This window comes from Motacilla alba, chromosome 4, assembly GCF_015832195.1.
Source record: "Motacilla alba alba isolate MOTALB_02 chromosome 4, Motacilla_alba_V1.0_pri, whole genome shotgun sequence".
Classification (NCBI taxonomy): Eukaryota; Metazoa; Chordata; class Aves; order Passeriformes; family Motacillidae; genus Motacilla; species Motacilla alba.
In genome coordinates, this window is record NC_052019.1 from 7,236,893 (window position 1) to 7,244,252 (window position 7,360).

The window sequence follows — 7,360 nt, forward strand, 5'->3', positions numbered from 1 at the left end:
TGTGCTACAGGTGGCCACAGCAACTGCAAGCTGTCCTGAAACTGGAGCCTTTACAACTAGTTAAATAACAGATATGGTCCATTAGTTTGGCAGGCCGACAGGCCCCCGTGCCAAAAAGCCCATCTCTACTCAAAAGGGACACTGTTAACAGTAACTCAAGAGGATGCAACAGAAGAAAATAAACAACAGTTGAGGCAGTTGGTGTAATTGGCCAGCAGACGAAAATAAATTTATGCCAGCTTGTGAATACAGCTGCTGAGCATGATTCAGTGAGTAAATTGTGTGGCACAGAGCACAGGGCAGGCAGGAATAAAATTAAGTAAGAGACAAAAGCCAGGCTGCCTCTTGGAGAATATCACCCCTCCAACCACCCGGCTTTTCCCATTTCTGCCCATTTCACTCTCATGTGTCCCCTCATGTTATTAATGTACGGGTTTCCCAGCCAGCCATAATGTTTTTCAGGAGGGACATATGCTTGAACCACTGCTAAAACAAATACCCAAACCCCACAAAACCCAAGCAGAATTTTAAAAAAAGAAAATGTTCAGCAGAAAATCCCAACTATTTCAAGTGCTCTTTGAGCGCCATACATGAATAACAAAGAGTGAGCCTGCCATTTATTCCTTTGCGGATCACTTTTAAGATCAGCTTTTGTTCTGTGCTTTTTAGAGCAGCTCAAGTCCAATGGACAAAAATTCCATTCCCAGGAGCACACAAGAAAGAACTGGGAGCCCTGGGCTGCACATTTCACCTTTACTTTTTCATTCTAACTATAAATGTTCAGCACGGTCTTAACAAACTGAGCCAGCGTCTTCCTTTATGCAGTGGGGCTGACAGCTTGGAAACTGGAATTCTGCAAGCAGGAGAGGAGGATGGAGGCTGTGGATGATGTGAATCACCTAGAAAAAAGGAGACCTCAGCCAGAGTGGATAGGACCCTACCAAACATTAACATAACTTCTACTTTGCAGATGTTGCTTCCTGATTTTACAGTCAGCAGAGAAAAGACCTCCCTTTTCTCATCCTGGCCTGGATACATAGAAGGCATTTTGAGACACCTGCTTATCTCCTGGTTTAGCTGCAAACCACTTGCTCTTATCAGCTCTCTCTGTGAAACACCAGCCTGCAATTTTTTTTGGTTTTTTTTTTTTTAGAGATGCTCCAGTTCTCACTGGCACAAAGATGGCTTCAAAGGCAGCAGAACCCCAATGCTCATGCTATCTTTCACCATCAAAGCTTGTTGCCAGCTCAAGCCCATCCTTTGCAGACAGCTAAGGGTTCTCCTTTTTACAGAAACAAGCTCCTAGCAAGAGTTTTTCTTGTCTTTTTCCTCAAACTGATGGGCTGCTTGTTTCCCCCTGGTTTATTCACTCTTTTTCAAAACACCCAACCAAATCACAGTGCAAAGCAATGAGGTCACTATAAACTCCACAGAAGATGTTATCACTGCTATCCTACTGATTCCCTCAGTCTTTGCTTTGACTGCCTTGTTTTCCTGAGCCATATGGGAAGATAGTCCCTCTCAGCAAAATATAGACGTGAGAAGTCTCAAGGGCTCTGCCTCAGATAACAAAGACACCAGCATTTCCTTGACAATTATAAATCTAAGAAATACAATTTTTCCTCTTTTTAGTTATAGAAGAAATATTTGGCCATATTTTCAAAATGTATTTCAAATCCCAAGTAGTCACAGCAAATAAACAGCCTGGATTTTTCCCTAGATCCGAGAGGCTCTTTGAAAAATCAGGTCATAAAAGTGAGAGCGGGAGCAGCTGAAGGCAAGGACCTTCTACCAAACCTTGCCCTAAACAGCTTCCTGTGCCAACAGTCACTACACTTTTCTGCCTCCCATGGAGCTTGGGAAATAATGTCACACTGACAGCATCAGACAGCTGCAGGGGGTAGGGACCTCTGAAGTTAATGTTGTTAGGTACAGGAGACACATTTAGCAGATATATTTTCATGCTCTGATAGGATGAAACCAAGGCCAGGAAGACCCATAGCAGGTGTCTAGCCTGGATTTGTATGTACAAAAACCATTTCCTTCTTTGAGTATGACAAACACATCTGTAGGGTGGCCCCAGAGTCTCCAGGTACAAGGCATTGTAGGGTGAGGTTAACTAATTAACAGTGGACTGTGCTTCGTGCGCGTTTGGAACCACAAGGCTCCTTTGGGAAAGCTGCTGGTGGGCACGTGTGGCTGTGCACAGACACGTGAAGGCACTGACTGCTGCTCCTCAGCAAGGAGGCTCTAAAGCCTGTCTTTGTTCTGCAGAGTCACTCATCCAAAGTCCTCCAACTGCCGGGCAAACATTAATTGTCGACTCGTGTGGTGGGGATGCAGGTAAATATCAACTGCCCTGTTTTACAGACAGGTTGACCGTTGCATAATCTCAGCTGATGTCATTCAGAAACTAAAACCAAAAGGTCATTTTCTGTTTTAAGGACTATATCACTTTCCCTGCATTGTGCAATATTTCTTCATGTTATATAACCACTTTTTCCTGGTATTTTACATGTGTGTCTATCCTAAATTCTCTGCCTTCCATGGTTGTCAGTTCTGCAACCACAGATAAGTGTCCTGCTTATTTATTGAAGATATCCCTTATCTGCAGGCTTTCATCACTTGCTGGAGTCCCCAGCAGCTCCAGCCCCTCAGAGCAGCACCAAGCCCCATGTGCAGGAGCTCAGGGGGATTGTTTGGACCCAAACCCTGACAGATATCATTGAGACAGCCTGTGAACCAGACACTCATATACCTAATGACTGTCTAGACACATCTGGAAATCTGAAATCCTGCATCCAGCCCGGGTGGGAGGCACATCTGCCCAAGTAACAACTGGCAAATTTAAGCTGTCTCTGGAGGCTAATTTTCAGGGTTTGGCACAAAAATTCCCCCTTTATTTGGAGAAATGCCAGCGTGATCAGAGGATTTTCAACTCCCCGGACCTCCCTAGGGTGGTGGGTGTGTTAAACCACACCTCATAAAGGGAAAAGCTGTGATCTCAGGACAGACAGCTACTGCAGAGTGACACAACCACAGGGATGCATATCTCAGTTGTGGGGCAATTTCTACTTGTATTATTGGGGCCTTCTGCTGCTGCTTCATTACTGAAGTGTGCAATGACAGCCAGCTTCAGAATAACCTTGTTTGCAACAGGTGCAGCTCCAGATTTCATATCTCCAAGTTCATCTTCTGTTTGCTTGTCTCTTGTTGGCCAAACTTCTGGTAGAGCTCTGCCCAGGGTGACAGCACCCAGTTACAAAAACTGGTTAGATAAGGAGCAGGAAATGAGTTTCTTTAATGGATACAAAATTCAAAATCCAGATATCAAGGTCAAACAGAAAATGAGATTTTTCCCCCTCCATTTTTTTTTAAACAGGGTGAAACGAGTGTGATATTCTTGTCACAACTGCAATGTGGCTGGTGATGAGAGACATGAGAGGCTGTACTTGACTCTCCAGTGTCCCATGGAGGTTGTCCACAGGAAAAGAACTACCTTATAGAAGACTCTGACAAAATATGCCGCCCAGGATGATCACCATGGGAACAGCAAAAAGACTGATTTCCCAAGGAAAGCCATGGTCTGACATAGCTCACCCATCCACCTCTTTCATTGTCTTGTTTCCCTTGGACCTGGGAAAAGCAGGCCTCACATTTCCTCTGCCCCCACACTGCATGAAGTGCTATCCTTCAAAATAACCAGGCAAGACTCCATGCAGCCTTTGCATCTTCTCAGCATTCATTGTGGAAGTTCTACTTTCATCCCACCATAGTGTTGGATCAGGCATTTAGACTCGTATCTCCCAGCCCAATATCTATGATTCATATCTACCGTATCTACCAACCCAATAGATGGTGCTTGAGGCTAAACCATCATCTTTTGGGCAAGTTGACTTCAGCTTTAAACTGATTCCTCTCCCATAAGGGCAACCTGATGTTTCTGTTCCTGATGAGAATGACATAGAAATGACCACAGCTCAGCACAAGTAAGAAAGATGAAGAGTTGGTACCACTTAGGAAAGGTGCCCTCCCTGCCCAGCTGCAGTTAAAGTTATACAGCATCTTCTAGGTTTCCCTAATGACCCTTTTACTCTTAGACAGGCCCTTGAACTTTTTCTTTTATGCTGCGTAGAAGGGAAAACACTAGCCTTGCTGATTGAAAACTGTGTTTCAAGCAGTAAAAGCTGACAATACTGAGAAGAAACATAAGCTCAACATAAACTGTGCTCCAACAAGTGCCCTGTTGTGAGATAAGTTTTTCTTTTTCGTGATAAATCAACATAATAATCCATCTGTAACACTAGATGCGTCTGCCTCTACCACAGCAAAGGGCCATCTGCCCATCTGCATGTATGTTCAAAATGCTGCTGGGACAACCACGATGGTCTCTTAATGAAAGGCACTTGGCAATTAGTACTTCAGTGAAATCGTGCCTGGGTGGCTCTGAACCCTCATTTGTCCTTCCCACTCCAATGCAACAAGTGTCTGTAACTTTTCCTCTTTGTTTTTATTCCAGCAATTTCTCTTTAAAGCCCGGTGGGGAGGGGTGGACACGTTCTGGTGCCTGCAACAGCAGGAGCTGAGGCAAGTTGTAATCAACATATGTCCTGTGTGAGCTGCGTGGCCACGAATTAGCGGGACAAGCCGCTCCTCGTTTCCAAAATACCCACCTGCTCGGGGGCCAGGCTGCAGCAAAGCCATCCGCTACGTGGCTCCATCTGTCTGACAAACAAGCTGCACATTTGCTGAAAACTGAATCATTTTGCCTCTATTTACTTCCTTTCTTTTCCCCCCTCTTCTCTCCCCCGCTCTTCTAATTGGGGCTGGTTTGAAAGGTGCAGGCACCCACAAAAACAATGCAGCACAATGAGGCCACGGCTGACGTTCGTTAAACTGCTCCAACTGAAATCCGCTGAGGCTGAGCGGGCAGAGAGGAGACAGACCTTGTCAGCTTCCAGTCAGAGCGGGAAAATTAAAAAATAAAACAGTCAGGCTACAAAACAGTGCAGAAAATCCATTAGGGAAACCTTGTGTTACAGTTAGAGAAAGTAGCTGCAACCAGCATGCCAAGGGTGCTGTGGCACATGGGTCCTGCTGGGAAAACCAGGGGAGAGGAAATGCCAGATGTTAAAAGTCCTGAGGACCAGCTCTCTGGCACAACTCAGCAGCACAGGGGAGACTGAAGCACTCTTGAGTCTGCCCCCAGCTCTGCTGCAGGCTCTGTCAGCAGTGCACAGTCCCAGAGCGTACAAGAAAATATTGAAAATTGTGTGCACTGGCATGGCGGTGTCCAAGCAGGCACAACCAGGAAAGCACAGCCTCTTGGAGGAGATCTTCCCTTGGTGTCCACAGCCAAGAATCATCCTGACAGTCTTGTGGTCACTGAAATAAGCATATTTCTATCCCAGCTGCAAAAATATCAAATGATGGCCAGGAGACTGAATTGCTCCCAGTCTGGAAAGCACACACTGCTGCATGGAGCTTGTAGGCCAGGACATACTGTGGTCATGAATTTCCTTCATCTAATCACTTAACCTCATTAGGGAAATTACAGATTTCTCCTCTAATCAGACCTTCCATTTCACTTACAAAGGAAAGACTAAAAACGGGAACTAACTGTGATTCTGAAAGACCTTTTACTAAAAACTTTCAACAATCTACCAGGCAGTAAAGACACATTATTTTCCCAGTAGTCTGGACTGTCTCCATAGTAATCTGTTGTGTTTTCAGATGGACTACTCACAAAATGTATTAAAATTAGACTGTAAAAGCTATTTGCAAGGATTATCATTGGTAGAAGCACCAACTTTCTGGTGAGAAAGTGAGACATGGAGAATGAGTCAGGTTTCAAACAAGGTTTTGACAAGTCAAAAAGAGTGTTTCTGGGGAAAGCACCTACCCTTTACAGATGATGGTGAGATTTTTCTTCATTCTTTGCCACCACCTCATTGGATTTCTCCCTAGGACGGCACAGTGAGGATCTGAAAGATGCATCCAGTTAATATTTAGGATAGGAAGACTGTGGGAGAACAAGGTTCACTACACATCTGAAAGTGTTGATACACACAGCTGATATTGCTGCCAATTTCTCTGTGAGTTGCACTGCTCAAACCTGGCTCAATGTCTTTAGAGGTGGAACTCTTCCATGCTTTCTGTCTATGATTCACTCTTTTCCTTTGGCTTTGGAAACCCATATACTGACCCATCCAAGACAACCTTCTTTCCCCACAGACATCTCACCATGAGCAGCTTTGCCCAGCCCCCCATGAGCCCCCACTGCCTATCTGTCCCTCCTGATTCCCCCTCTCCAAGCAATGCGATTTATTGTTCAAGAACCCAACAATTTACACGCCAAATTGCAGTTCAAAGTTTGCAGGAGAGGATTTCAACACCTGAAACGGTGCTGGGCCTTTGGCCAGATGAATTGTTGATCCTGTTTTCCCAGCCTTTCTCCCACCTCTGTCCAAAAGGAGGGTGGTGAATTCCCTGCATCCTTGTGCCCGGTGCCCTAGCTGCACTGAGGGCAGAGCATCCCTGCCCTTGTCACCCATTGAGCCATGATGGGGGTTTTGATGTCGGTGTTGGACACATGGAGGGCTTTCCAGGAACAATTCTGCAGGAGTGCATGTTGTGCAACCACTCATGTGCAATACAAAGAGAGAGGTGCTGCTGCAGCTCTGCCACTCCCAGTGGGCAGCTCTGGGGAGATTTTGTTTTATGGCTTCTGTGGAGAGAGATCCCAGGCACTGATGTGTGTTTGCCAAGGGATGAGAAACACAATGACTGACAGGGAGCCACAAGGTAGGGAGGAGGGAAGAGGCCCAGCCCTTTGTGAAAGGTCTGTGAGGCATCCTGACCCTGCTTCAGCCCAGCCCAAGGCCACCAGTCCCTGTCCCAGTGATGCTGTAGGTGCCAGACCACAGCTCCTCACCAGGGACACTGGAGCCAGGACGGTCATGCAGGCTGATGTTCTGTCCCATCCAGACTGTGCCTGGGCTGTCCCACTCCCTGGCTGGGGTGACCCAGCCCTCGTCCCCAGCATTGATGTCCAAGCCTGACCCCATTTCACACCCAGCAGGGGGATGCAGCTGCCCCCATGCTGGAACCCCACACACCCCATGGGAGCTGAGCTCAGATAGCTGAGCTCAGCACCCACCCAGCTGTCTCCCAAACCGGGAGCTTTCCACCTCACTGCACAGCAAATCTGACACCAGGGCAATGAGGAGAGGTGGGAACACCACCCCAGGAACCTCAGCACATGGTCAGAGGGATTAAAACAGGGCTAATATCAACACAGGACAAGCCAACTCGCTGTGGCAGAGCCAGGATGTTTGCTGAAACATCACAGTTTTTCACA